Source organism: Pongo abelii, chromosome 6 (genome assembly GCF_028885655.2).
Source record: "Pongo abelii isolate AG06213 chromosome 6, NHGRI_mPonAbe1-v2.0_pri, whole genome shotgun sequence".
NCBI lineage: Eukaryota > Metazoa > Chordata > Mammalia > Primates > Hominidae > Pongo > Pongo abelii.
The window spans coordinates 61,295,786-61,323,606 of NC_071991.2; the positions used below are offsets into that span (position 1 = coordinate 61,295,786).

The following is a 27,821-nucleotide window of genomic DNA, read 5'->3' on the forward strand; positions in this document are numbered from 1 at the left end:
ACACATTCACCTAGGCCTCCACTGGGTCAAGATCATCAATACCAGTGTCTTTCACCTCCACATCCTGTCCCACTGGAAACCCTTCAGGGGCAATAACACTCATGGCACTATCATCTCCTATGAGAACAATGCCTTCTTCAAGATTACCTCCTAAAGGACCTGCCCGAGGGTGTTTTCATAAGTAAAAGGTGTGCACAGTAAAATAATAAGAGGTATAGTAAATACATAAATCCATAACATAGTCATTTATTATCATCAAGTATCATGTACTGTACATAATTGTATGTGGTAGACTTTCACATATCTGGTAGCACAATAGGTTTGTTAATACCAAGGGTCACCACAAACACAGGAGTGATGCATTGTGCTTTGAGGATACAATGGCTATGACATCACTAGACGATAGGAATTTTTCAGCCTGATTATAATCTTCTGGAACTACCTTTGTACGTGAGGCCATTATTGACTGAAACAGCCTTTTGCAGTGTATGACTGTACCTGCATTTACTACAGTAGGAAAATACATCATGCCCTGGGAATCCTGAGCCCACATTCCCCAAGAGCTACATGGTTGTGGGGGCGTGTGGAGTAAAGAGGTCAGGAGGAGAACCAAGTCAAGGTATAAACATGGCACATCTTCCTAAAGCTCAATTTTCTTCAGAGATTTAGAGAGGAAAATTATGTATATGTACGGTATAAAAACAAAGTTGAACATAAAGCTGCCCTTGCCTGAAGGTATTTGACATGTCTTTTTTTTTTTTTTTTTTTTGAGACGGAGTCTTGCTCTGTTGCCCAGGCTGGAGTGCAGTGGCGCCATCTCGGCTCACTGTAAGCTCCGCCTCCTGGGTTCATGCCATTCTCCTGTCTCAGCCTCCAGAGTAGCTAGGACTACAGGCGTGCGCCACCATGCCCGGCTAATTTTTTTTTGTATTTTTAGTAGAGACGGGGTTTCACCGTGTTAGCCAGGATGGTCTGGATCTCCTGACCTCATGATCCGCCCACCTGGGCCTCCCAAAGTGCTGGGATTACAGGCATGAGCCACCGCGCCCGGCCAACATGCTTATTTTTTATGAATGAAACGTCAACATCTAGTCTGGCTAGTAAAAAGATTCAGGAAGGAGAGGGTCATTATTGATGATGGAATGAATTATTAAGGGATGTAGTTCATCATAATGTTTAATGCAACATGTTCATGAATGTTAAAGATTAAATGAAGCATTTTTATTTATTTATTTATTTTAGAGACAGGGTCTTGCTCTCTTGAGCTCAGGCTGGAGTGCAGTGGCGCAATCAGTTCTCTGCATCCGCAAGTTCCTGGGCTCAAGGAATCCTCCGGCCTCAGCATCCCGAGTATCTGGGACTACATGTGCAGGCCGACACAGCTGGCTAATTTTTTTGTAAAGACTAGGTTTTGCCATGTTGCCTAGACTGGTCTCAAACTTCTGGGCTCAAGCAATCCTACCGCCTCTACCTCCCAAAGTGCTAAAATTAAAACCGCATGCATCTAGCCCATGAAATACTTTTTAAAATTGTGGGTGTGCTGCAGACAATTTCAGGGTTTGACCCCAGCCCCTACTTTTCCCAACCCCAGTCAGGCTGGTGGTCACTCCCCTCTGCCTTGGGGTATTTTGCAGTGGAAAAGTTTAACAAGTATTGAATGCCTGTGGATTTTCATAAACATTGAATGAGGGCTGAAACTAAAAAGGATATTTGTGTATACTTTAAATGTAGAGAAAATTTAACTAATCAGAACATAGCATCTCTCCATTCTAGAGTCTGTCCTTCCTTCTTTCTGCTACACCACGGTCTCTCCCCAGCAACTCCTGCAAAAAGAAACCCACATACAAATCCTCATACCTCCAAGCATTCTGAGTCAGCAAAGCTTTATTTGCACTGATGATAATGTGCACCATACATGGACATATCCATCTACCCCGACATCTAACAAACCAGGCTGTGCACCTCTGAGGATACAAAGATGAGTGTGGTGTTATCTCTACCCTGGAGAAATTCACAGGCATGTGAGGAATCCAGCTATCAATTTTTAAAAGATTTTATAATGTGATAAATTCATTAAAAAGCCACAAAGTGCTGCAGGAGCAGAGGGGGAAAAAAAATTCCCTGCTCTACAAGGGCAGGATAGTCAGGGACGATTTCTCAGATGAATCAGCATTGGGGGCTCCACACTTTCGGGGTTTTTGCAGCAGCAAAGTGAGCCTCCTGGGTGCAATCAGATGTGCCCTAGAAATTCGTCTGCCAAGGTGATTCTTCCTCACACCCCTCCCTCACTCCAGTCCTAAGTGCTCCCATTGCCTACACTTCCCTCACAGCCTATTTTTCTAACTTTTAAATTATATTATCAATGCACAAATATTTGTTGAACATCTTCCCTGTGAAAGGCTGACCTTGCATAGCTTTTAGTCTAACATTTAATACTCCCAAAGAAACATATTTTGTACTCCTACTTTACTCATTGAGGCCAGTAGAGGATAAATTACTTGCCCAAAGTCATGGCCAGGATGTGGCTGTGCTGGGTTTCAGACCCAGATCAGTCTACACTCTTTCCATTGCACCCACTGTTTCCCTTGGTTATAAAGCTGCCCTTGCCTGTAGGCATTTGACATGCTTACTTTTATAAATGACATGCCAGCATCTAGTCAACATCTAATAAAAAGATTCAGGAAGGAGAGGGTCATTTTTTATATTAGAATGGACTTTTTAAATTTTTTCTTTCGACTTTTACATGTTTCAAAAAAATTTCCTCTCCATCCTTTTGAGGTTCAAGAGCGTGATGATTGGGTTTTCACGCTAATGTGTGAGAAGTGCCTCCCTCAAATCTTGTTATGACTCGATGTTGGCAAATTATGTCTGAAGTGAAAAAAATTTATCTTAGTTTGAGAATGTATTATTTATAAATTGGAAATTATGCATTATTTATTTATTTCTACTGAAAGAAGCAGTGCCATGCATAAGGAGATAACAGAGAAACCCAAATTAGGAGATGGGTAGGGAGGAAGCAGTGCAGAGTGTGAGAAAAAAAAAAAGCCAGAGATATAAAGTGAGTATAAAGTAAGGCAGCTTAGTGGAAAAGGTCACACAGCCCAATCTTGATGTCCTTTGAAATTTAAAAGACTCAGAAACAGTGTCTAGAAAATGCTGATCTAAAGCCATGGGGGCACCGGACCACAAACCACATCTGGGAAATGTCAGAGAAGCAAGGTCCTCAAATCCTGAGTGTAAATGGCTCAACCAAGCAACCCCTGGGCGAGTGAAACTCTGAGTTCACAATACACAGTCATGCTCAAAAGTGTGCCCAGCAGCAGGGTTCTGCCCTTCCATGAGGTGGAGAAAGAGCTTTCACTTGTGTCTGTGGCCCTGTCAGCTCCTCCAAGCTTGGATGCAAAGCCGAAGCTGGTAACACACTGCCCCACCCCACTATACCCAGCAGGCCCAGGGTGAGACTAGCGCTGCCTCAGAGCGAGGGTGTGTGACCGGCCAAAAGGAGATGACAAAAGTCAACAAGCCAGGGGTCCAAACATGAAAACAACCTCCCCTTGTGAAATCTCTGCCTTCTATTATGTGCCTGAGGATGATCAGAGGCAGCACTTCCACTGCCACTTTGTCAGAGAACATTTCTCAGGGCAGGTCTGCCAGGGCTTTCTGCCAGACGCCTCCTGCTCTGACTCAGATGGCTCAAGAAGCCATCTCAAGCTAAAGACCTGCCCACAGGGAAGTTAATTCGACGTTTTCAACTCCTATTTGATTCCTACTCTATTTCTGTGAGGTCCTTTTCAAATCTATGTGGGTTCATTAAATGCTCCCATAGACCTACGTGAGGAGGAAAAAATTAATAAGCCAAACAGGCCACGTCATTCTTTCTTCCATAGCTGCCATATCAAAGGGCTGGTGGATGTGGTCATAGTTGCCATTTCCCAGGAGCTGATTATCACAGAGGAAAAGAATTTTATTTAAGGCAAAAAAAAAAAAAAAGCCAGCAAATTTACAATTTTATGTTTCCAGGAAGCAGCAAATGCCAGGGGCTGGATGCAGATAAGATGATCTGAAACTAAAAGTGCAGCAGGGATAGCCTATCTCCCAGTCCATTTCTAAAATTCCATCTACTGATAAAGAATTGTCAGGTGAAGAAAACCTCAGACTTGCACCTGTGCAAAAGGGAAAGGGAGCCAGTAGTCAGACTGAAAATCAGATCAGAAAGTATCAGCAACATTCCAGGAAAAAAGTTGAGAGAAAAAGAAAATGTTACACACACACATACCCACACATGCACACTGCATCAGGGAGTAGTCCTGCTGGTCAAAACAGATGCATAGCTCTGAGGTATGATTAAGCCTTGCTTCTGTAACCTCAGCAACGCAAAGGCTGTTTTCCACCCAAATCCTGGAGAGCCTGTCAAAATGAGTTAGGCTGGATCTCCTGATCCAGTTCTCCTGTTATACAGTTGAGAAAAGTGACATGCCACAAATGCAGAGTGTTCAGGACACTGACAAGAGACCTCCACATGTGGCAGCTTCTGTCCCTGCTCAGTGGCAGTTACAAGCAAACATTTGCATATTTCTAGGAATGCTTCTTACACAGAAGGTGAAATCCATCCCTCTCAACAGTCATGACCCTGAGAAAATGAGCCTAAGCTGTCAGATCCGCCCGTGACCTGAAGTCCAAAGGGACTATCTTCGCGCTCTCACTCTGCCGAGGGTCTCACATGCAGCCTGTGTCTCTCTTCTTACCCTCTAAGTGATGTTCCTCATAGTAATGACTGTTTCTCAGGAAGAGTCCATTGTCTTCTCTTCTTATTTTCTGTGTGCTTCTCTTCCATCTAGCTCACTTTCCCATAGTAGACGCACTGCAGGAAAGCAGTAGTATGAAAAAACACCTCACCACAACACAGCATTTCCCCAAGATGGGGTTATCCCAGAGCACAGGGAGGGCCCACAGCAGAGGAGATATCGTTTTAAAATTCTACCTGTGTTAATTCAAACAGGCCTATCACGGGGTCTGAAATTCTCCCATTAATGATGATTTCTAGAATACAACAGAGTCAAATGTGCCCTTATAAAATAAAATACGACAGATAGAAAACACTGAAAATAGTTATTAGTGCAAAGCAATTGATTTTCTCAGCTATTGGATGACTGTGTGGGAATCTGATAGAGGAAAGAACAGGCTAGACATTGGAGACTCGGAAGGGTGGGAGGTGGGGAGGAGGTGAGGGATGAGAAAGTACTTCATAGGTAAAATGTACATTTGATTCAGGTGATGGATACACTGAATGCCCAGACCTTACGACTGTGCAATATATTCATGTAATAAAACTGCATTTGTATCCCTTAACTTAATACAAATAATTTTTTTTAAAGAACAAAAAAACACTCTTAGAACTTCTACAGCAACCCAGGAAATCCCTGCTCCAGCCCAGCTCCTCCCAACTGTTCTGCCCTGGTGCTCGGGGGTTCATGAGATGAGGCTGAAAGTATCCTGATAGGCAGCATCAGCTTTGCATAGGTTTTATGCTTAAATACAACACTAAACTCTCCTCAGCCTGGCAGGCCTATTGTTGCTCATCACTGGCCTTTAGCTCCTGGACATTTCCCAGTTAAAATCAGTAGTGCCCTTCCTGGAAAACTTCATTATCCTTCCAGCCACTCCCTGACAAATATTTTTTATCTCCTTTCTCTCTCTCCTGCCTTCCTCCCTCCTCTCCCCTCCTTCCTTCTACTAACCATTCTTCAAACTTCCTCTCCTTTATTAGGCAGAACTGGGATGAGTTACACCATCAAACATACCACATGAAGCATCATCTCAAATGGATTTCCAGTGAATTAAGAAAAACTTGGATATAATATTTCTTGTATTTCCACTGAGCTCATAAAAGCCCAGGTTTTAGTCTGAAAACATTGCAGATAGTAAGACAGTCGGAACTGAACTGACCGCCTAAGGATTGCACTGAACTCTGCCAGTACGGGCACAGGGTGGAAAATGCATGCACTTCAGAGGCTGCTGGCCTAGGGAGTCAGAAACAACTGGACTTAAATCTCAGCTCCACCTTAATAGCTATACAACTTTGGAGAAGTTGTTCAGTCTTTCTGAACCTCAGTTTTCTCATCTCTCAAATGGAATAACAATTCTTCAGAGTTGTACTAAATGAGTCAATAAACGTAAAAGAATATATTAAATGAATGTAAATAGAGTCTTTTTTTAAAAAAAATTGCTTTCCTCTCTTCTTCCTGGTCAGGGTATCATTGGTTTCTTTTGATTTTGAGAGCAGAGAGCTGGTCCCAGTTCCATTTTTATAATCCTGGGACTTCAATCAAAAGTGTGTAGCTTCTTATACTGGCACTGGATACCTTGGGCTGTAGTAAGATGAAACTAATGTCAAATAAAGGACATGGTTTCACCAGATGAAAACTCCTGCTCAAGCTCCATATCACACCTCTCCCTATCTTTACTTCTTTAAAAAAAAAAAATCTATTTCAATGAATAAAACCAGCCTAAAATCACCTCCTCTCTAAAGCTATGTTTGATCCATTCTTCCCACTGATGGATTCATTCAAAACTAGCATCCCTCTGTATATACAAAAGATTGGTTCCAGCCCCTCTACCCCTGCCAACCCCATATATACCAAAATTCTCACATACTCAAGTCCCACCACTGGCCCTGTGGAGCCCGAGTACAGAAAAAAAACAGCCTGCAGCCATAAAAAAGAATGAGATCTGCCGGGTGCAGTGGCTCACATCAGTAATCCCAGCTCTTTGGGAGGCTGAGGTGGGCAGATTACCTGAGGTCGGGAGTTCGAGACCAGTCTAGCCAACATGGTGAAACTCCATCTCTACTAAAAATCCAAAAATTTAGCCAGGCTTGGTGGCATGCGCCTGTAATCCAGCTACTTGGGAGGCTGAGGCAGGGGAATTGCTTGAGGCAGGGAGGTGGAGGTTGCAGTGAGCTGAGATCGTGCCACTGCACTCCAGCTTGGGCAACAGAGTAAGACTCCATCACAAAAAAAAAAAAAGAAAGAATGAGATTGTGTCCTTTGCAGGGACATGGATAAAGCTGGAGGCCATTATGTTTAGCAAATTAACACAGGAACAGAAAACCAAATACCGCATGTTCTCACGAGTGGGAGCTAAATGATAAGAACACATGGACACATAGAGGGGAACAACACACACTGGGGTCTTTCAGAGAGTGGAGGTTGGGAGAAAGGAGAGGATCAGGAAAAATAACTAATAGATATTAGGCTTAATACCTGGGTGTTGAAATAATCCATACCTCCAAAAAAAACCCATGACACAAGTTTACCTATATAGTAACAGATCTGCACTTGTACTCCTGAACTTAAAAGTTAAATAAAATAAATAAAAAGAAAAAAGAAGCCATCCATATTCTTGGATTTTGAGATGAAGAGTTTATGGATGCTTATATTCAAGCATAGTATCTATTTTTTTTTAACTCCATGAATACTGTCTTCCATCTGCATGTGGCTGAAAAAAATCCATGTAGAAGCGGACCCACACTGTTGAAATCCACGTTGTTCAAGGGTCAACTGTAATTGAATGCCCTCTGTCCCTATTAGACAATGTGGATTAAATGGTGAGAAAAAAAGAGAGACATGAGCCCTGCCTTCCAGGAGTAATTACATATTTACAGATAGATCTCTTCCACTAGACTCCAGAGTCAGGGCCCAGCATTCTACATTCCAAGCTTGGCATACAGTGTTCAAAGAAAAATTTTGAATGAATGAATGACTGGTTGATTTCAACATTTCATGAAAGTCGTGCTTTTCTAAAGAGGAGAAATCAGATCTGGTTTAACTATGTTTTCACCTTTAAAAATCAGTATCTTTATTTCTGGTTCATCTTTAGTTGATTGGCTTCCATCTTAGTCTACTTAGGCTGCAATAACTAAATACCACAGGGATTTATTTCTCACAGCTCTGGAGGCTGAGAAATACAAAATCAAAGTCCCAGCCAATTCAGACTCTTCCTGTTTTACAGATAGATGCATTCTTTCTTGCTGTATCCTTGCATATGGACAGACAGAGCTCTGGCTTCTCCTTTTCTTCTTATCAGGACACTAATTCCATCATAGGGGCCCCACCCTCATGATCTCATCTAAACTTAATTACCTTCCAAAGGCCCCATGGCCAAATGCCATCACATTGCAGCTCCAACATATGAATTTGAGGAAACCCAGACATTCAGTACATAACAGCTACAATCTTTACACAACACAGGGAAACTAGAAGTTTCCAGGGGAGATTTTTAAACAATAATTAGTTTGTTTAAAATAAATTTAAAAAGAAAAGAGAGGTTTCCAGGGACAAAAATTATGTTTCATGGAAAAATCAGAGCCAGGAGAGGTGGATTCTAACACTAGCTCTGCAACAAGCTGTTAGACTTTGGTCAAGTTACTTTACTTCCTTATTCCTGAAAGAGGAGCTGGACTGATGACCCTTGGGCTCCTCTCCAGTTCTGCCATGCTAGGGTTCTCATGGGTATCTACCCTTAAAGATTATTTTTTAATTTGAGGGTCCCTATTGTTACCTTTCCTCACTAATCTCTGATACAAATTGAAAAGAATTCCACAAACAATAATGATGGCTGTTTTCATTCAAGATGGCCCCATTCATCAGGGAAACAATAGCCCTCCACTCCCCCCACCCCACCCACATGTGTTACCACTGACATGTGTTGCCACTCCACCAACATGTGTTTAGTTGGAAAGAAACAAACAGAAACCAAATCGAAGCTCTTTCAGAGGGTACTTTGAACTAGAAAAAATACCTAATTCCACTTATATAGGAGATACTTCTTAAGAGTTTACAGATGCTTATATTCAAGCATAGTATCTATTATATTCAAGCATAGTATCTATTTTTTTAACTCAACACCAAAACCATACAACTCAATTTTTAAAAAGACTAAGACTGAGGTAGTGCTGCAATTGACATACACTATTTTTTATTTTGAATTCTGCAAATGTGTGATTGCAGAAAGATACACCCACAGAATCTTCAAAGAACAGAAAGCCCCTGGTTGAAGATCTACTACATAAAATATTCATGTTACTAGTTCAGGTTTCCTCTCTGTGGTTCTCCAAGATAGCCTTAATCTCAACTGGAGATTTTAATAGAGGTAGATTGGCAATAAAAATTAAAAGGACTCCTCTCTGTCCCCCTGCTGTTTTCTATTAGCAAAGTGCATTACATTGTATTATTTTCCAATGTTTACTTAAAAGAGCTAATAAATATTAGATGGATACCTCAGCTAACAAGAATGGTGACCACAAAATATTGAACAGCTGAAGATTAGAATTTGAACAAAAAAAGTTTACATAAGCCATACCTCTGTGCATGTAGGCATCCCAGCCCCCATTGATTACAGCATATACTGTGAAATCTCATAGGAAAGCAAAACAGATTTATTCTCTTTTGCATTGAACCCTACAGTTATTTCCTTTTTTCTGGTAGATTGTGACTCTGCAGTTATAAGTGTGAACTATGAAATCAATAATAAAATTACACATCAGCAGGCAAAGTGCATATCAATAAAATTGTCCCTTCTTGAGCATTTACCACCTGGCAGACCCAGGACCAGAAGCCTCCACATGCACTGCCTCATACAAGTCTCACAGCACTGTAAAAAGGCAGCATTATCTCCATTTTACAGGTGAGAGATCTAAGAGAGGTCAGGCAACTTCTCCAAGGTCACACAGTTGGTAAATAATAGACACCCAGTTCTGGTGGATTCCTAAACCCATATTTGCTCTTGTACACTACGAACAGGGAACACAGGTGCCATCGAAGGCACTGAGGGATAGAAAGACACCCTCTCCTATGGATTGAATTGTGCCCCTTCAAAATTCATATAGTGAAGGCCCAACATGATTGTATTTGGAGATAGGGCCTCTTTGGAGGTAATTAAGATTAAATGAGGTCGCAGGGTCGGGCTCTAACCCCATAGGATCAGCGTCCTAATAAAGAAAAGCAGAGTTTCCTCTCTTATCTCTTCAGGGAATGCACAAAGAAGAGGTCATGTGGGCACACAGTGAGATGGCAGAAGATTACACACTTGAATTGTGGCTAGTGAAACTGAGATTGCTGTAAGTGTAAACACTAGAGTTCAGTCTTAGTATTAAAAAAAGAATATAAAATACTTTATTAATAATATTTATATTGATTACATGTTAAAATAATTTTTTTTTTTTTGAGAAGGAGTCTCGCTCTGTCGCCCAGGCTGGAGTGCAGTGGTGCGATTTCGGCTCACTGCAAGCCCCGCCTCCCAGGTTCACGCCATTCTCCTGCCTCAGCCTCCCGAGTAACTGGGACTACAGGCGCCCGCCACCATGCCCGGCTAATTTTTTTGTATTTTTTAGTGGAGACGGAGTTTCACTGTATTAGCCAGGATGGTCCCGATCTCCTGACCTCGTGATCTGCCCGCCTCGGCCTCCCAAAGTGCTGGGATTACAGGCATGAGTCACCGTGCCCGGCCTAAAATATATTTTTAATATATGAGGTTAAATAAAATATTATTATATTTAGTTTCACCTATTTCTTTTTATTTTTTTAATGTAGCTACTAGAAAATTTAGAATTACACATGTGGCTCCCATTGTATGCAGATTGGACAGCACTAATCGAGAATACATAGTTAACAGGAAGAAAAATAGATTTCAGAATGACCTAAGTACAGAAGCTCCTCTATTTATAAGCAGATCAGATTCTGAAAGGCTGGTTCTAAGTCCATGTGTTGTGACTTCTAAGTGAGGTTGTCAATTGGTCCTCTTGGAAACAGATGCCAAGAAGGTGTTAGAAATGAAAAAGATGTATTGGAGATAATGCCAGCGAAAGATAAAAGAAAACCTTCAGTCTATGATGTAGGGCTGAGTCCTATACAAGGAGAAGGGAGAGAAAGGAGAAGAGGGTAGCAGGAGGCTCAGACTACAGTGCAGCTCTTAGGAAATCCTGGCCAGCCCAGCAGGGAGCTCTGGCAAGCCCTTGCATCACTCCTGATGCTGCCTGGAAATCAGATGGACTCAACTGTAAATCTGAATCAGATATTGAAGGCATCTGCAACTACAGGCTATCAACTTACTGCACTCCTTGTGGCCAGTTCTCTTAAAGAGAGATCTGACAGGCACACCTCCACAGTCACCACAATCAGCAAGTGGGCTTTCACTTTGCACTCCTCGGATATTTTCCAATAAATAGGAAATATTTGCCCCATCCCCAAAATTTCCTGTCTCAATATACCTCCATTCATCCAGTGGGTTGTTACTCTGACTAAAAACTAGGAGTCATCTCTGATTCCTTTCCTTTGCCCACACTAATCATCTTCAGTAAGTCCTGTCCCCACCGCATTCAAAATGTATCCTGAATCTTACCAATACCACCTTCATCACAATAACTCTAGTTCAAGTCATTTTCTCCCTCACTTGAGTTACTCAGTAAACTCCTAATTGGTTACTTATTTTAATGCTTGAAATCAACAGTCTGTTCTCCACAGAATAGCCAGAGCAATATTTTTAAACCATAGATAAGATTATGTCACTTCTCTACTTAAAATCCCCCAGTGTCCTCCTGAATGACATAAAATTCAGACTCTGTGCCATCTAATACCTTGCCACATTACCAGGGAGCTCGTTAGAAAGACATCATCTTGGACCCCACCCCAGACCTAAAGAATCAGAGGAGAGCCCCAGATGACTGATGTGCACATACAAGTTTGAGAAGCATCCTCTCCTACCAACCCCGTCCTCAGTCATTACACATTAGCTACATGATCCCCCAGCTGTTCCTTGAACACACTACGTATGTCCTATCTTTGGGCCTTTCCACTTGCTGTTCCTCATGCTTGGAATACTCTTCCCCAAGATCTTCACAGTCCTATTTACTGTTATCATTCAGTTCTTTTCTCAAATGTTACCTGCTCAAAGAAAATGTCTCTAATTACCCAAAATAATCCTCCCTCCATCTCAACATACTGTATCCCCTTTATCTGCTTTTTTTCATGATATCTATAAGCACCTGAAATTTTTGTCTACTTATGTATTGCCTGTCTCTTACATTAGGATGTAAGCTCCATATGAGTAACAACTTATTTTGTTCACTATTATAATCCTGGTGCTTTAAAAGGTGATTGGGATGTAGTAGGTGCTTAATTAATATTCTTTGAATGAATTAATTAGTAAAAAACTGAGTGCAGTCCAGGCTTGGTGGCTCATACCTGGAACTCCAGCACTTTGGGAGGCCAAGGCGGGAGGATTGCTTGAGCCCAGTAGTTCAAGGCCAGCCTGGGCAGCATGGAAAGATCCCATCTCTACAAAAAAGTACAAAAATTAGGGGGGCAAGGTGGTACACATCTGTAGCCCCAGCTAATCAGGAGGCTGAGATGGGAGGATCACTTGAGCCCAGGAGGTCAAGGCTGCAGTGAGCTTTGTTTGTGCCCCTGCACTCCAGCCTGGGCAACAGAGCAAGACCCTGTCTCAAAAGAAAATAAGAAAGGAAGGAAGAAAGGAGAAAAGAAGGGAAGAAAGAAGGAAAATGAGTGCATATGTGAATGTGCCTCTCTTTATTACGGATATGTGCTTTGTCAAAAATGTGGGAAACTGTTGAAACAAGTTTCTGCCTACTCTTTTTTTTGAGACTCACTCATGGAGTCTTACTCTGTCACCCATGCTGGAGTGCAGTGGCGCAATCTCAGCTCACTGCAACCTCTGCCTCCCAGGTTCAAGTGATTTTCCTGCTTCAGGTCTCCCGATTAGCTGGGATTACAGGCATGCATTACCACACCTGGCTAATTTTTGTATTTTCAGTAGAGATGGGGTTTCACCATGTTGGCCAGGCTGGTCTCAAACTCCTGACCTCAAGTGATCGCCCGCCTCGGCCTCCCAAAGTGCTATCTGCCTACTCTTTAACTATCTCTGCAAATGTAGTATACGATGCCTTAGCCACTATAGAACCCAAATTTTTCATTTCACTACTCACTTTAATAGACAGTGTATCCAAAAAGGCTTTAAATCTATGGAATAATTCATGATTTATGAGGATAAAGTCTCAGAAGAACTATGCTGAGCCTCTAAATTCCTCAACAAAATCCCAGCCTTCACCTGATTTAACATTATGCTAATATGCATCCAACATGGATGTTGGCCTCTGGTCACAGGTAAGTTTTTCCATTTTTCCAGCCCTTAATGATTATTTTATTATTGAACAGTATTATAGCTGAAAATCTTAAAGACACAAAAGGCCTTACAATGAAAAGTCCTTCTCCTTCCCAATTTTGTCCTCCCTATTGCCCTCCCCAACTGCACCTAATGCTATTTCTTATAGAGATATTCTACACATATAAAAGAGAATCTTTTTGTATATATTTTTATTCTTTTTCTTACAGAAATGATAATATATTATTAATGTTCTGCATCTTGATCTTGCTTAGCTTAACAAATTAACATGAAGGCTATTCAATATCAATACATAAAGAGCATCCTTGTTTTTTCAGATGCTCGTAGTTTTCATTGTATGGATCTATCATCATTATTTATCTGGTCCCCTTTTGTTGGGCAATTAGTTTGTTTGTAGGCTTTTTATCTATTACAGAGAAAGCCACAGTGAATAGCTTTGTGCATGAGTCATTTCATACAGGCCTACTTACCTACTTTTGTCCATCGCACAGGCATGACATTTGTATGTTGTGGAATTTGTTCTTGGACCTTCAAAATCAATCCTACCATTAAACAGTACTCTTATATACCTCTTTTCTTACCATTTCATTATTTTTCTTTTGCATTCCTCTGTTAACTAGCACTGTCAACATTCTTTCTGTTTTGCACTTAAGAAACATGACAGCCAGGTGTGATGGCTCATGCCTGTAATCCCAGCACTTTGAGAAGCCAAGGCAGGTGGATCACCAGAGGTCAGAAGTTCGAGACCAGGCTGGGCAACATGGTGAAACCCCATCTCTACTAAAAATACAAAAATTAGCCAGGCATGGTGGCGTGCACCTGTAATTCCAGCTACTGGGGAGGCTGAGGTAGGAGAATCGCTTGAACCTGGGAGACAGAGATTGCAGTGAGCTGAATCATGCCATTGCACTCCATCCTGGGCAACAAGAGTGAAAGGAAGGAAGGAAGGAAGGAAGGGAGGGAGGGAGGGAGGGAGGGAGGGAGGCAGGGAGGGAGGAAGGAAGGAAGGAGCTAATAATATGCATGTTCAACTTCAAAACCAGGTAAAAAGACCAGCAGACATGCTGAACACTGATAAGTAATGTAGTGACTACACACAACAACTGCTTCATCATCTATCTGTTAAAGTAGGTCATGGATTATATACTTTGGCCCTGGAGTGCAGCTATGTTCCTAATCTGTGATATTCAAGTAAAACTATGGGTAAAGGAGCTTCTACAGCAATAATAAGGACCACATCTTCTTCACAGTAAAGCCCCTAAATTCTCAGAGCCTGTCTATGATTAGTTTATAGGCAACTCTAATGAGTAACATTCTCTGAGTTTTCTCACCAGAAAATTAAGAGTAGCATGTAATAAAGCTAGAATCATACACTGATAACAGCCAGAAGTGATGCTTTACAGCAAAGGTGAAGCATCTAAACCATGAAAACATAAAATAACTCTAAGACCATTTACTGTAGAAGAAATAGCCCTATGCAAGTAAAATGCTCCTGAGGGTGCTACTTACCGTATTATAGCACAGTAGCTGATGCACCAGAGACACTAAGACACTAAATTACGCTTACTCTTTTCAAGAAGGCAGAAAAAAACAACATGAACAATGAAACACAAAACACGAAACAAGAAACACGGAAGTATTTTGTCTACTTCCAAAAAATAGAAAATACCTTGAGAAGGCTTTTCATATTATATTATTTCATTCCATCACCAATCACTTTGGATAGACGACATAGTTCTCATGTTATAGACATGATTCAGAGAACTTAAGTAATCACCCAACTACTAAAATTTAGGCCTAAATGATTCCAACGTCCTCAATTTCTACCACAATAGCACACTGATATGGTTTGGATCTGTGTCCCCGCCCAAATCTCATGACCAATTGTAATCCCCAGTGTTGGAGGTGGGACCTGGTGAGAGGTGATTGGATCAGGGGAGCAGTTTCTTATGGTTTAACACTGCCCCCCTTGGTGCTGTCATCACGATAGTGAGTTCTCACAAAATCTGGCTGTTTAAAAGTGTCTGGCACTTCCCTCCACCTTCCTCCTGCTCTGGGCATGCGGGGTGCTTGCTCCCTGATTCCCTTTCTCCATGATTATAAGTTTCCTGAGGTCTCCTCAGAAGCTGAATAGATGCCAGCATCATGCTTCCTATACAGCCTGCAGAACCATGAGCTAATTAAATCTTTTTTAAATAAATCACCTAGTCTCAGGTATTTCTTCACAGCAGCATGAGAATAAATACAAAAAATTGACACTGAACAGTGGAGCACTGCTGTAAAGATACCTGAAAATGTGGACGTGGTTTTGCAACTGGACAACAGGCAGAAGTTGGAAGAGTGTGGAGGTCTTAGAAGACAGCAAGATGAGGGGAAATTTGGAACTTACTACAGACTTGTTATAATAAATTGTTGTGACCAAGATGCCGATAGTGATATGGACAATGAAGTCCAGGCTGAGGAGGTCACAGATGAAAAAACAAGAGATTTGGGAGGGGACAGAGCACAATAATATGGTTTGGATCTGTGTCCTCACTCAAATCTCATGTTAAACTGTAGTCCCCAGTGCTGGAGGTGGGCCTGGTGGAAGGTGACTGTATCATGGGGGTGGATCCTTCATGAATAGTTTAGCACCATCTTCTTGGTGCTGTTCTTGTGACAGTGAGTGAGTTTTCCAAGATCTGGTTGTTTAAAAGTGTGTGGCACTTCCAACCCTGCCCTCCTTCCTCCTGCTCTGGCCATGTGAGATGCTCACTCCTCCTTTGCTTTCTGCCATGAATGTAAGTTTTCTGAAGCCTCTCCAGACTCTGAGCAGATGCCACATCATGCTTCCTGTACAGCCTGCAGAACCATGAGACTATTAAACCTCTTTTCTTTATAAATCACCCAGTCTCAGGTATTTCTTTAGAGCAATGCAAGAACAGACTAATACACATACATTGTCTCTCTTGCCATGCTCACTGCTACATTGTGGATGAAACTGCTATGAACTGACCCAGGAACTTAAATCCCTGTTTATAACACCATTTCTGTGGGGAAAATGGTGACCCTCGTCAAATAACCTACACACGAACTTTAAAAGCCCAGCTTATTCACCCCTTGTGTTCTTCCTGTGGTACATTTGTTACCCCTTAAAGATCTACCTAGCACAATGCAGGTAAAAGAAAAGGCTCCACAAATAAGGGTTTATAGCTACTTTCCCATGTCTTATTACCTTCCATTTACTGCCATGTTACTATCCATTTAAACTCCTGTTTTGGGTAGATCCTTATAATTTTCTAATATTTGGTGTAAATTTCTTTTTATGGACATAAGATATCTTCATCAACTATGTGTTATATATAAAATGGATAAAAGCATTTTCTTTCTTAGATTTACTGGCAGAAGTTTTTCACCTAAAATAGTGTCAGACACACAGTAAGTGCTTTAACAACTGCCAATCAGTGAATGCATAAATTAATGTGTATAGAGTGTGGCTTACAAAAGCCAACTCAACTTTGGCAAACTGGTTAGCATGGGAGATCAGAATCTGGACATAGACCAATTCACTGAAAATCAATTCACTGAATGGGCAATTTGTCAATGTTATGCCAAAACTGAAACAAATTGTTGAATTAACCATCTGACAAATTACTCATTTTGGTAAACTGATGTTGACAAACTAGTTAATAGGTAAATTGGCCACTTGAAAAATCAGCCACTGTTTTTAAAGCACTTCTTGAGCAACAACTGAGGCTTGCCTTTTAAAAGCAGGGATTTAGCCTGGACTGCCTCTGTGGAAATGTCCATCTGATCAAGGATATATCAAAGTCCATCTATTTAAGTTCTCCTCTCCTCCACCTAGATGACCCTTCTCTTCCCTATTTTGTGTTCTTCCACTCCTCTAGCTACTGCCTCCTGTCATAATTAATCTCCCTTTCTCTTATCTCTAGTATATGCCTCCATCATTCCTGTCAGGTCTACACCTCTGGGCACAAATGTTGAATGTTTATGTCCTTTCTGCTTTCACTTCTACTTACCCTAGTTCTGCCAAAACCCGCCTTCTACATTGTGAATTTTTTGAGGCAAACATTTGTAGAGAGGAAAAAAAAGTATGTCTCAATAGAATACTATGCATTGTCGAGAGGATACACCTCCAGGTCATCTGATTCTAGCCTTTCATTCCTGAGTACTGTCTACATACATCACACTGTGCCAGATTATCTGATTCTAGCCTTGTTCATTATCTTTGAGTTGTTTTACAACTATGTATAAGTATGTCTACTCTTTGAATTCTCTTCCAACTAGTTATAACATCTGCCTAGTCCCTTCATTGAATGAGCTAAGTAAAGTCTTCAACACATGTTCATTTTCGTATCTGTATAAGAATCATTTTTATCCTTTTTTGAAGATTATCTTTTAACACATTCCTTTTTCCTACAGCCTAATTATATTTGCATAGTATTAAGAGCATTATCACAGTCTATAGTCTTGAATTACAAGCCAGGGTACCTTGGTTCACTGGTGACCTTTGACCAATTACTCCCAGTGCTTATGGTTTCTTCTTTGCCTTCATTTTTATTTTAATTTATTATAATGAAAATATTTACAAATAGTTGACTCTCTTAGCTATTTTTAAAAGCTTTATTGACATATAATTTATATACCATAGAGTGTACCATCTAATGGTTTTTAGCATAGAGCTGTATAACCATAGATACAAATCAATTTTAGTACATTCTCATCACTCTAAAAAGAAACCCCATATGGATTAGCAGTAATTCTTCATTTACCCCTGTCCCCCAGTTCCCTGGCAACCACTAATATACTTTCCATTTCTATGAATTTACCTATTCTGGATATTTCATATGAATGAAATTATACTATCTGTGGTCTTTGTAACTGGCTTCTTTCACTTAGCATGTTTTCAAGGTTATTCCATGTTGTAGCATGTATTAGTACCTGATTTATTTTTATAACCCAATTATATTCCCTTATATGGATAGACCACATTTTATTCATTTGTCAGTTGATGGACATGTAGATTGGTCTACTTTTTAGCTATTATGAATAATTCTGATATGAATGAGCATTCACAGACAAGTTTGTGTGCGTGTGTATGTGTGTGCCTGTGTGTGTGTGTGAGTGTGTGTGCTTTTATTTATCTTGGGTGTATACCATGAGCTGGGTCACATGGTACATTTCACCTTTTTAGGAACTGTCAGACTGTTTTCCAAGACAACTGCACCATTTTACATTCCCTCCAGAAATGTGTGAGGGTTCTCATTTCTCCACGTCTTTGCCAACACTTGTCTATCTTTTTTATTGTAGCTATTTTGGTAGGTGTGTCATAATTTAGGCTTTAAAGTTTACATGATTGACTTAATTTTCTTTAATTTTCACGATTTTTTCATTGTTAATTATTTTCATTGCAACCACAACTTTCTAAATACCCTGTAGAAAGTTTTTTGAGGGGAAGGTAGAATGTACATCCTATGGAAATCATTAGTGACTACTCATCCTATCTTTCTTACTCCTTTCCTGACTATCCATGAAGATACTATCATTCTCTAGTACCATTATCTATAGAGGCTCCATGTCATCTAACTTAATTTAAGAGGGTGACAGAAGCTGGTCTTATGCTCATTCCTAACACCATTTTTGAACCATGTAATTGACATATATCTCATTTCTTGACACAGAAACCATTCTTGTATATGATTCTCCTCAAATGACTGTTGCTACTGCTTATCACCATGTGGAAAATACTATTAGTTATCCTCCAGGACTCATTCTCTCCTATTTCCCTTATTAATTGAATACTCAGTTTCATCTGGCCACACAGTTACCCAGGTAAAAAACACAATCTCAGTCTCTCTTGCACATGACCACTCACCTGTTCTCCTATGGCCACATGACTGGGGATTATGTGTACAACTTCTGAAACATTGTCTTACAAGGAAAAAATATACCTTTCCTTTTTTTTTTTCTTCTTTAACAAATGTAGACACAAAGATGGTGAGCTATCTTTGACCATGCAGATGAGGGCACAAGCTACAGATGGCTGGGCAGCAAGAGAGGAGTTTCAGTCCCTGACACCATGAAACTTCCTTGCATCTTTATTTATTTATGTTCAGATTGCTATGTGAAAGAGGATAAACCTCTGTCCAATTTAAGTCACTGTTATTTTGGGTCTATGTTATGGCAGCCAAATCTGGGCCCGAGTAATACATCCTGTCACCATAACTCCCCCCCCACACACACTTCCTAGCTACTTTCAAACTTCCCAGATAATGGTTTTGCTCACCACTCCATCTTTTACAGACCGCTTTAGTGATCACATACCCACCTCTGTTGGTGAGGTCCTTTACTCTTGATATTTCTCGCCTCTCTTATTCAACAGACTCTGCACTTCCATTTCATATCAGTACAGTATCAGCATATGCCAACCTTAATCAGCTCCTTATCACTTCTTGTAGTGTTTATATTTACCTTTTATGTAGCACATTCCTGAAAATACCATTTCCCCTTTTGAGTTAGGGCTGTTTTCTTTCATTTCCCTCTTAAACTTTTCAAAAGAGCAACCTACAAATGATATCCCTCACTTTTCTCCATATACTTCCTATATTAATCACTATTCTTCAGAGAAATAACCCAAAAATATAAATATAGAAATAGATACAGATATATATCTATCTAGATCTACAGAGAGAAAGATTCATTTTAAGGAATTAGCTCACATGATTGTGAAGGCTACAAAGTCCAAAACTGAAGGACAGGCTGGCAGGCTAGAGACAGACTGCAGTTAAAGTCTGAAGGCAATTCAGCGGGCAAAATCCCCTCTTCTCGTCTTTTTTTTTTTTTAATAAGGTCAGTCTTCAACTGATCAGATGAGGCCTACTCACCTTATGGATGGTAATCTGCATTACTTAAAGTCTTCTAATTTAAGGGTTAAACTTATCTAAAGAATACTTTCAAAGAAACATCTAAAATAATGTTTGATCAAATATCTGGAGACCATGGCCTGAGTTGACCATCATACTCTCCCCCTTTAATTCCATTAAATCTCATTTCTGTTCCTTCGGTGCTACAGAAATTATATGCAACCCCAGAATTACCAGAATTAAGGTGGAGATTGTAAAACCCTAAATGAATCCAAAATTTTAAATGTTTGGTATATAACCTTTTTTCTGGTGAAAGAGTCCATCAAGTTCTCCACAGATTAAAAACCACCATCCTAGTAACTGAACCCAGTAGTCTTTCCCATCATCCTCCTCCTTAACCCATCCGTGACCTCTTGTACTCCCTCTGGTTGTTTAAGAAGCCAATAAGAAGAGCTTTTGCACAGCAAAAGAAGCTATCATCAGAGTGAACAGGCAACCTACAGAATGGGAGAAAATTTTTGCAATCTATCCCTCTGACAAAGGGCTAATATTCAGAATCTACAAAGAACTTAAACAAATTTACAAGAAAAAAACAAACAACCCCATCAAAAAGTGGGCGAAGGATATAAATAGACACTTCTCAAAAGAAGACATTTATGCAGCCAACAAACATGAAAAAAAAAGCTTATCACTGGTCATTAGAGAAATGAAAATCAAAACCACAATGAGATACTATCTCATGCCAGTTAGAATGGCAATCATTAAAAAGTCAGGAAACAACAGATGGTGGAGAGGATGTGGAGAAATAGGAACACTTTTACACTGTTGGTGGGAGTGAAAACTAGTTCAACCATTGTGGAAGACAGTGTGGCAATTCCTCAAGGATCTAGAACCGGAAATACCATTTGACCCAGCAATCTCATTACTGGGTATATACCCAAAGGGTTATAAATCATTCTACTATAAAGACACATGCACACGTATGTTTACTGCGGCACTGTTCACAACGGCAAAGACTTGGAACCAATCCAACTGTCCATCAGTGATAAACTGGATTAAAAAATGTGGCACATATACACCATGGAATACTATGCAGCCATAAAAAAGGATAAGTTCATGTCCTTTGCAGGGACAAGGATGAAGCTAGAAACCATCATTCTGAGCAAACTAACACAAGAACAGAAAACCAAACACCACATATTCTCACTTATAAGTGGGAGTTAAACAACGAGAACACATGGACACAGGGAGGGGAACATCACACACTGGGGCCTGTTGGGGAGTGGGGGTCTAGGGGAGGGATAGCATTAGGAGAAATACCTAATGAAGATGATGGGTTGATGGATGCAGCAAACCACCATGGCACGTGTACACCTATGTAACAAACCTGCATGTTCAGTACATGTATCCTGGAACTTAAAGTATAATTAAAAAGGTGTTTTTTTTAAAAAAGTCAATAAGGTCCAATTAATTGTTCATATCACTTCAATTTGATTTCTGTCACTGGCAACCAAAGGACTCCTGACTAACCATCCTAGGGTTAGTTTCTTAGTCCACTGATCCTCTTGCTATACATTTTCTCTGGGAGGTTTTTTTCCTGCTCTCATAGCTTTAATTCTACCTCTGAGACAATAGTTTAGAAAGATCTTGGGTGTTGGAGCATTTTGACCTCAGTTTATGTTCCAGCTCTGCCACTTTGCACCTGAGCAAGTTTACTTAATCTCTGAGTCCCTAGTCTTCATCTATAAAGTGGAGTCAATGAAATCTACTTTATAGAACGAATCATGTTTCTCTCTCTACCTTCCTTTTCTAAGCAGACGACTCCCAGGACAAGGCCTTCAGCTTTCACTTATTTATCCACACTCAAGTTCAGCCTTTCTCTCTGCCTGCCAAGTATTTCCATTCAGACCTTATGCCATTACATGTTTAGTCTGCCTAAAGGTAAGGCTATGACCTCCTCAAAATCACTTCCTCCTCCTCCTACTGTTTCTCTCCATGGTATCACTGTCCTCCAAAGCAAATCTTCTTTGACTCCTGTCTCTCCCTCAACTTCCTTACTCAACCAGGCACCATGACCTCTCATTCCATCCTTTGGGATGTGTCCCTTTCTTTTCATTTCCATGACACCATTATAATCTATATCCTAATTACTTCAAGCCTAAACTGTTGTCTCTTGAGTCCTTTCCATGCCTCTACAATCTATCCAATACCAGGTTAAGGATCAGAAAACACTTTCTTTGACCATGTTGTTTCTCTTTTAAAGTGGACCTCAAAGACTGCAGGATAAAAAACAGACTCTCTAGCCTGGTATTCAAGGCTGTGCATGATCTGATTCCAACTCATGATCTTCCTTCACAAACCTCCTACTTTAATCAAATTAGTTTTTAACTTATCCAAAACACACCTGGTGCCCACCCTTCACATTATAATATGGTTCGTCATCCCACCCTCTATGAACACTTGCCACTCCTCTCTAACTACTCTACCCCTTTCTATCTTTTGAGATCCATCCAAATTACCATCTGCTCTGTAAAGCCATCCTTGATGATCCAGCCTAAAGCAAACTCTTAATCCTCTGAAGGCAATTTAGCCTCAAAATAATTGTATTAGTCAGGGTCCCAGCAGGAAACAGATGATATACTATAATTAGGATAATTAGAGGAGAGTTTAATAAAGGACATTTTATAAAGGTGTGAGCAAGAAAACCAATCAACCGTCAAGAGTCAAGGCCTTCTGTGTGAGGGATATAGGCAGTCACCAGAAACCACACAGAGAGGAAAACTGGTAGTTAAGTAACCCAACTTTGCTTGCCTTCCTCCCTCTAATTTCTTACCAGTATTCTCTATTAAATCCAACCAGGCACCAGAAGTTAGAGAAACCCACTGATGTAATCAACTTCCACAGCACAGAGCAAAGAGTGGAGGAGTAGAACATGGATCTAAAGGAATAAAGATACTTAGCATAGTAGACTACAGTACAAGTTCTCTAGTCCCTCCTACGAAATTATATCAAAAGTATTTTTAAACAATTTATTCTTAAATCCATCAAAAACAAAATGAATTAGAGTGGATAGATAAAGCAAATATGATAAAGCAAGTACGGTAACATGTCAGTCATAGAATTTAGAGTTGGGTATATTGGTGTTTACTACAAAATTCAACTTTATAATATAATTAAAATTTTTCATAATTTAACACTTGGGAAAATGTGTTTTTAAAAAGCAGTGAATACTTTGCTGTGAAGCATGTTTCAAAAAGTATAAAAATTTTTTAAAAGAAGCAGTGAAACTTTCCTACCATACAGTATCTTTTCCTCTATACTCTTTATATCTTATATGTAGCTTCATATCTGTTTGTCATAACCAGGCTACTGAAACCTCACAAGTAAAGTTATTTGGAAAGGACCAGGAAACGAAATATTTAACATGTAGTAGTTGTCGTTTAACATCTTTTAAATATGTAAATGCTTCTTCCACAATAGATATCCTAGTTCCATTATATCAGCTTTCCTCTAGTCCTAAAACCTCAGGAAAGATAGAGATAATAGAGACAGAGAGATAGAGATAGAGATAGACATAGAGATAGAGATAGAGATAGACATAGAGATAGAGATAGAGATGGACATAGAGATAGAGATAGAGATAAGAGACAGAGATAGAGGTAGAGATGACAGAGATAGAAAAAGAGACGGTGAGATCATTTTTAAAAGAGTGGCCTGAGGGTGAACAAGAATTCAGAAGATAGACTACCCATAAGATGGAACTTGGCAGTATAAGTGGGCTTTCACCCTCAGTGTTTCCAAAGCTATTACCATCAAAAATCAATTATGAAATACTTGTATGCCTCCTAAAAGCCAGACTGTAGAAAAGACTGATGGTCTATAAAAGTCCAATGGCTACCTCCTACTGGATAGATATCCATTTTGCAATTCCAAGTACTACCATAGGAAGGATTCTGAGGGAAAATGTGACAAACTTTAATTAGATTTAAAAAGAGATCACTCCCTGCCTTCTTCTCTCATCTCAGTGGCAGTGCAAACAGGTCATTGATTTTTCATAATATTGTGGTCACAACACATTTACATCCCTAATAAGGAACTAATCTTACCTGTTATGACATGTCTGTCCTCTCCTATGAGGGCAGTAATAGAACACAATTGTGTTCTATCCTGTGTTCCCAGTATCTGGCATACTGCTAGGCATATGGTTTAGAAATGACTTACAAATCTTTGGGGATGTATTTTGAATTTACAATACCACAAAGATGTGGGGAGGCAGTATGGTGCAATAGAGGAGGGAGAAATTAAGGAGAAAAGCTCACTAGGCATGTGCAGGGAGTAGTGTGCCTCCTGTGAGGCCAGCTGTCTTCCAAGCCAGCTGCCCAGGCAGCATTCTCTCCATAGCTGGCTAACTTCCTTTCAGTTTGACACATCTGGTTTTAAGACAGAATAAAACAGTCAATCAAATTATAGTTATGTGACCATAGGAAAGGACATTTCTGAGTTTTCTTTCTTCATTGGTAAGGTGAGGAGTTCATGGTTTGTATGGTAAGTGTATGTGTAACATTATAAGAAACTGCCACTCCATTTTTTAAAGTGGCTACAGTATTGTACATTCCCAGAAGCTCCAATTTCTTGCCAACATGTGGCATTGTGAGCCTTTTGGGTTCAATTAGAATCCTTTCTAATTGATGTATAATTTGTCTATCCTCTTTGTGAAATATCTTTTAAAATATTTTGCCCCTTTAAAAAATATTTTGGGTTGTTTATCTTGAGTTGTAAATGTTCTTTATATATTTTGAGTATGAGTTGTTTGTCAAGTAGATGTACTGTGAATATTTTCTGCTAGTCTATGGTGTGTATGCCCTTTCATTTTCGTAATACTGTCTTTTGAAGGACAGATGTTTTTAATGTAATAAAGTTTATTTTATCAATTTTTTAATGGTTCATGCTTTTTGTGTTCTAAGAAATATTTGCCTATCCCAAGGTCACAAAACAAAGACTTTTTTTAATCTTGTCCACCAGAAGTTTTAGAATTTTTATGTTCACATTTAAGTCTATCATTCCTTTAAAGTTAATTTTGGTGTATGGTAAGAGATAATTGCTAAGGTTCATTTTTTTTCCCAAATGACATTCAAGTGTTCAACACCATTTTTTGAAAAGACTGCCTTTCCTGATAGGGCTATATGAGCATTTTTATCAAAAGACAATTGACTAAGCTGGGTGTGGTGGCCAGCACCTACAGTCCCAACTACTTGGGAGGCAGAAGCTGAAGTGGGAGGATTGCCTAAGCCCAGGAGTTCAAGGCCAGTCTCAGCAATATAGCAAGACCCTTTCTCTTAACAAACAAGAAAAAAAGGCAACTGACCAAAATGTGTGAATCTACTCTTTATTCTCTTCTGCTCATCTACATGTTTCTATCCTAAAGCTAATACCACACTCTTGATTACTATAAATTTACAGTAAGTCTTGAAATCAGGTAAGTCCTCCAACTTTTATCTTTTCTTTCAAAATTATTTTGGCTGTTGTTAATCCTTTGCTTTTCCATGTAAATTTTAGACTCAGATTATCAATTTCCGCAAAAATATATCTTGCAATTTTAATATAATTAAAATCAATTTGAAGACAATGGACATCTTAAGAATACTGAGTCTTTAAATACATGACTTATTATTTAGGTCTTTTAAAAAAATTATCTACTCGATGTTGTGTAGTTTTCAGCATACAGGTTATACACGTATTTTGTTAAGTTTATTCTAAGTATTGTGTATTTTTGGATGCTATTATTAGTATTGTTTGCTTAATTTGAATTTCCTATTGTTGATAGTATATAGAAATACCATTGATTTTTATGTGCTGACCTTGGATCCTGTAACCTTAATAAACTCACTTATTATTCTAATAGCCTTTTTTGTAGATGCCATCAGATTTTCTACACAGACAATTATGTCGTCTCTAATTAAAGACTACATTATTTCTTCTTTTCCAATATTTATACCTTCTATATCTCCTTCTTATTTCACTGGCTAGAACCTCCAGTGTAAAGTAAAATAGAAGTGGTGAGAGTAGGCCAGGCACAGTGGCTCATGCTTGTAATCCCAGCACTTTGGGAGGCTGAAGCAGGCAGATCATTTGAGGTCAGGAGTGCGAGACCAGCCTGGCCAACATGGCCATAACCCCATCTCTACTAAAAATAAAAAAATTAATTGGGTGTGGTAGCACATGCCTGTAATCCCAGCTACTTGGGAGACTGAGGCACGAGAATTGCTTGAATGTAGGAGACAGAGGTTGGAGTGAACCAAGATTGCACCACTGCACTCCAGCCTGGGCAACAGAGCGAGACTCCGTCTCAAAAAAAAGGAAGTGGTGAGAGTAGTCATATTCCCAGTTTTAGAGGCAAAGTATTCATTCTTTCACCATGAGAAATGACGTTTTTCATAAATGTCCTTAATCTGATTGAAGAAGTTCCTTCCTATTCCTAGCATACTGAGAATTGAAATCATGAATGGACGTTGAATTTGGTCAAAGATTTTTTTTTCTGCATCTACTGAGATGATCATATAGTTTTCCCCTTTTAGTCTGTTAATATGGTAAATTTTATTGATAGATTTTCAAGCATTGAGCCAACCTAGATTTCCTGTGATAATCTCCATTAGATTGTCACATATTATCCTTTTTATGTATTGCTGGAATTGATTTGCTAATATCTTTGTTAGAGATTTTTGAATCTATGCTCCTGAGAGTTCTTGATCTGTAGTTTTCTTGTCTTGTAATGTCTTTTTCTGGTTCAGGCATTAACATAATTGTGCCCAACCTCATTAAATTAGTTGGGAAGAGTTACTTTTTCTTCTATTTTCTGAAAGATATTTGTGTGGGATTGACATTATATCAACATTAGATGTTTGACAGAATTCCTCTGTGAAGTTATTTGTGTTGAGTTTTCTTTGGTGAAATGCTTTGAATTATGAGCTCAATTTGTTTAATTGATATAGAGCTATTCTAGTTTTCTGTTTCTTCCTGAGGGAGTTTTGGCAATTTGTGTCTATGAAGGAATTTGTCCATGTTAGCTTTTCATGTATTCAATGGTTAGGTTTAAATTTACTAGCACAAAGTTGTTCATAATATAATCCTGTAAACCTTTTAATTTTCATAGTATTTTAGTGATGTTTCTATTTTCATTTCTAATATTGGTAACTTGTAACTTCTCTTTTTCTCTTTATCAGTCTAGCTAAAAATTTATTAATTGTATTGATCTTGTCAAAGAACCAGTCTTGGGCTTCACTCACATTTTTATATTGTGCTTTCTTTTTCATTTTATTGATTTCCACTCCTTATTATATCCTTCCTTCTACTTCCTTTGGGGTTAATTTGCTCTTCTTTTCCTAGTTTCTTAAAGTGGAAAATTAGATCACTGATTTTAGACCTTCCTTCTTTTCTACTATAGGTATTTAAAGCTGTAGATTTCCCTGTGGGCATTGCTTTAGCTTTTTTCTGAAAATTTAGATCTTATGTCTTCATTTCCATTCAATTCAAAATACTTCCTAATTTCTCTTGTTGTTTCTTCTTTGCCTTGTGGTTTGTTTGAAAGTATATTGATTTCTCAATGTTGAGTGTTATTTCCGCAGATCCCTGTCAATGTCCCTGAAGCATGGAGCATTACAGTTTTTGTTAATCTTGTCCTGAACCTGTTTATCAGCTTAAGGAGTTCTGGGGCTGAGACGATGGGGTTTTCTAAATATACAATCATGTCATCTGCAAACAGAG

The 27,821-nt window shown here is 39.4% G+C and overlaps 1 long non-coding RNA gene and 1 other non-coding gene across 3 annotated transcripts in view; one reads left to right on the plus strand and one right to left on the minus strand.

Moving 5' to 3' along the window:
- Positions 1–27,821, minus strand: part of LOC129060359 (uncharacterized) — a 165,040-nt gene that overhangs the window by 131,309 nt on the left and 5,910 nt on the right. For both annotated transcript variants that reach the window (XR_008526985.1, XR_008526984.2), the window contains exon 3: positions 4,746–4,861. This is a non-coding gene — a long non-coding RNA (uncharacterized LOC129060359). The remainder of the gene's footprint in view (positions 1–4,745; positions 4,862–27,821) is intronic.
- LOC112134518 (small nucleolar RNA U13) lies at positions 2,768–2,874 on the plus strand. Its single transcript, XR_002915933.1, has one exon. It is a non-coding gene; the product is annotated as a small nucleolar RNA U13 (small nucleolar RNA).